The sequence below is a fragment of the Fundulus heteroclitus genome, chromosome 15 (assembly GCF_011125445.2).
Source record: "Fundulus heteroclitus isolate FHET01 chromosome 15, MU-UCD_Fhet_4.1, whole genome shotgun sequence".
NCBI lineage: Eukaryota > Metazoa > Chordata > Actinopteri > Cyprinodontiformes > Fundulidae > Fundulus > Fundulus heteroclitus.
This window is the reverse complement of record NC_046375.1, coordinates 30,174,407-30,178,156: the sequence shown is the minus strand read 5'-3', so window position 1 is coordinate 30,178,156 and position 3,750 is coordinate 30,174,407. Positions and strand designations below refer to the sequence as shown.

The following is a 3,750-nucleotide window of genomic DNA, read 5'->3' as shown; positions in this document are numbered from 1 at the left end:
ATATCCATCTGGAAACCTTCCGTTGAAGTAATTTTGGGAAGGGGCGAAAATACTGGTTAGCTGATTGGCCTATGTTGGTGATAGACGGGCCAAATAAACCAATCAGGTTCGTCGTCGCTCTATTACGAGCGACGACGAAAACACAACTACAAGCCAAGCTACTCTTGCTGCTGCAGGTAAAGGCTCGTTAGCTCAGCAAAGAAATACTCTGTAATTCCGATAAAACTTGCTCGATAGCCACGCTAACGCTAGTTTCATCGGCTTAAGCCGCCATGTTCTTTAGACTGAACTGTCGCGCTTCACGTTGCGTCACACTTCAACCCGCCTCAAAGCCAACGCTGATTGGACGTTCGTTTGGTGAAAGGCTCCAAATTTTCTTTAACGGAAAGTAGCCAGACTGATCTGCGAGTGAAACCTTGAAAGCTCTCGAGATCAGGATAGTCTCACGAGGCTAAACCCAAAGTGCATTCATTCATCTTTATTAAGAACAGACGTGAGCATAAATCGGCTAGGGTTTAAAAAAAACACATTTATGTCCTGCACTTTCTTCCAGTCTTTTTTCCACTTGTTGGCACTTTCTGCTTGCTAGAAAATTATGACATAATCATTGCATAGTTCGACAGTTTGTTTTTTATTTAGATTACATTTGAAGACTGCTCCCCGGTAGAGATCGCCGAAGTTGGGTGTTCCTGTGTAGCTGGTACAGTGCTGTGCAATCACAGTGTTGCATTACTTCACCAGACTGCACACTGCTCTGAATTTCACTGCAGTGCCACCAGTACTAAGCTGTACTGAAACGGAACAGATCTGGCACAAACCATGGACCATGGTAAGTGAATCACATGAAAATACTTTGTATAACACACCCTCCAATTCTATTTAAAACAAGATAGTAAGCTGTAACGTCATATAGTCATATTGTCTGGACAACAGATTCTTGCTGACCCATAAAATAGAGATCACATTGATCAATATAGATTATTATAAAAAAAAAACGTCAGCCCTGGCCCTGGCCATTTTATGTTGTTGCTTAATGAACTATTTTTAGATAAATGGATTCAAACACAACCCTTTATTCAACCAAATTTTTTACAAAAACCGTAAGTGTTAAAAAAAAGAACACGTGCTCTCTGAACTCTGTGAAGGTTGATGGAGCTTTCCTGGGTTTGTACCTTTTCTGTGTGTTATCATCAATGTTATTATTTTTAAGCATTTTATTTAATTGTTTTACAGGGTTTTAAACCAGGCCGCATGCGTGACATGGTTTTTATATCTGCAACACCAAAACAGCAGCGCACAGTCGGAAATGGTGTAAGGTAATTATTCTAAATGTAAGGTTGAAGTAACTGAATATGTTGTTTGAATACCTATTTTGAGTAACATGTATTAATTGGATGTCTTGTTTTTGTTTTGTTTTTTTGAAGGAGCAAACGTTACAAGGTAGTGCGAGGAGACACACCAGACCCTGATGTTCTCAGAGTAGCAGAGGTGTATCAGGACTTTCAGCAGACCTTGCACCTCTCATTACTATGATGGCAATCAGTGCTGATCAGTGTTGCCAACTCTTCAGTAAGGAAAGTAGCTATTGGCTGTGCTAAAAGTCGCTAGAAGTCGCTGAATGACGTCATCACCTAATTTGCATAATCTGCCACATGATGTGATGTGCATATTGTTGACGCTGTGGGAGAAATAACGTCGTTAGAGACAAAAAGTGAGTAAAAACACTCAGAATATATAGAGAGCTACTTTTTTCTGTCCATTAATGTTTATTTATTATTATTATTTTTTATTTATTTTATTTTTATTTTTTATTAATGTTTATTTTATTACAATACTAACCCTCCTCCTTTACCCGGGTTTGAGACCGGCAAAATGAAGAGACACTATGGCGGAGTTACAAAAAAAAAAAATCTACTTTTTTTTAACGTTTTTTTTTTCCCCTTGTGGTCCACCAAGGAGTGTACAAATCACGGTAGAACACGCACATGTGGCTGTGTGAATCAAATGCGGTTATTTATTTAGGATAAAATATTTCAAATTCAGTTATTTATGATCAACCTGCGCCGTCAATCCCGGCGCATGCGCGCTTCATTTGCAGTCTGGACGCTGAGGGTAAACATGCTGTGGCTCTGACTGTGGGTCTGAAAAGTCACTAAATATAGCGACAAAGTCACTGAGTTGCCAACACTGGTGCTGATGTCCCTTTAGTTGATTCAGCCTTTGGTAAAGTCCAGGAAGACAGTCCGTTCGCTTTTTAACATCCAGTACCAGTCAGTCGGGTAATAATTTGCCATGTGGATGCCCCTCCACCGCCGTCACTGCCTCTTGACCACCACCATCTCGAGCCCACCTGTGTCCAGTTTGTCTGCAGCCAACAGCAACAACTTGAACTGGAATGTCTTGCGACAACGCTGGAACAGTCCCGTCAAATTGAAGTTGCCACCAGGGAGCAGAGAGCAACAGTTCAATGGCATAATGTCAGGAGGCCCTGTATTATTCTCGATTCCGGGAAGTCTGTCATGTGAAAGGGGCCACTTCTGCTTTGAGCTTAGCGCAGCGCATCAAGAAGGGAACAACAGCCACAGCCGCCATGAAAAGGGGCCTAGCTCTTGAACCATCAGCTATCCAGGAATACTGCAGGATCAAAAACACCAACTTTTGGCCCTGTGGGTTCGTCATTCACCCTTATGCTCCATGGTTGGGCTCTTCTCCAAATGGTGTTGTTTTTGACCCGACTGAGAGGCCAACATTTGGTTTGTTGGAGATAAAATGTCTCAATACTAAGAGTTATGTGGATTGTCGCTATTTAAAAAAAGTGTAGATTCCAAAATGTCAAGGTTGTCAAACTAATTTTGGTTTGTCTGGTTGTCTGAGCTTGTTACCATGTATTTTGTTATTTTATGTATGGCTTAGTAATGGTGTTGTACACTAATTTTCTATTGTCCTATTTAGTTAATTCTGTTCTTACATCTTACCACTATATGCCATGTTGTGGATTAAGTAGCTTTTAAGAGCTTTTTAAAAACCCATGTTTTGCTTAGGTATCTTGCAAATTGTTAGGATATCAACAAGGTCAAGTGGAACGAGCTGTTTATCCCAGAACTGCATGGCACACTTAGATGGCACTGACCCAAAAGATTGGCACATATCTATCAGATACCACCCCGGAGGTGACACAGTTTCCCTGCTGATGTCACAGTTTGGATGTGTACCGCCCTTGTATGGGTGTGTCCCGAGATCCCTACATAATGTTTGTGTGATGAGCACTCAATGCCGATCAGGGGCCCATCAGCGCTGGTGTGACTGTAACTATTTCTCTGTCTTTACGTAGATAAAATATAACTAAAAGCATACTTGTCTGTTTTATGCGTCCTACATTCAAGGTAATAAGTAAGTGGGGGTCGCCTGACTGGGTAAAACGAACTGGGTCCACCGAGGGTGCTTCACCGTAGACGGGACACGGTGAAACAGTAACAAAATGTAAGAAAAATGATGCTAAGAATTTAAACAGGACAATAAAAGTTTGTTGTTTGAGTATTCCAGTTTGTTTATTAATATAAATTTCCCCAAAACAGTGTTTTAATATAATCAGTAATTAAGAAGTATTGGTTTTATAAAGTATTTTATTTGTGGCCTTTACAAACAAGTAACAAACTTCACAAGGGGAACAATGAAATAAGCACAATTCTCAATTCAGTCACCAGGGGGCAGTGAACACGAGACAGGGGAACGTTTATTATGTTCACATTT

The 3,750-nt window shown here is 40.7% G+C and overlaps 1 long non-coding RNA gene across 1 annotated transcript; it reads left to right on the top strand.

Annotated features, from left to right (window-relative positions):
- Positions 1 to 745: 745 nt before the first annotated feature.
- LOC105937936 lies at positions 746 to 1,451 on the top strand. Its single transcript, XR_001166978.3, has 3 exons — positions 746 to 829; positions 1,234 to 1,316; positions 1,425 to 1,451. It is a non-coding gene; the product is annotated as an uncharacterized LOC105937936 (long non-coding RNA).
- Positions 1,452 to 3,750: the final 2,299 nt, after the last annotated feature.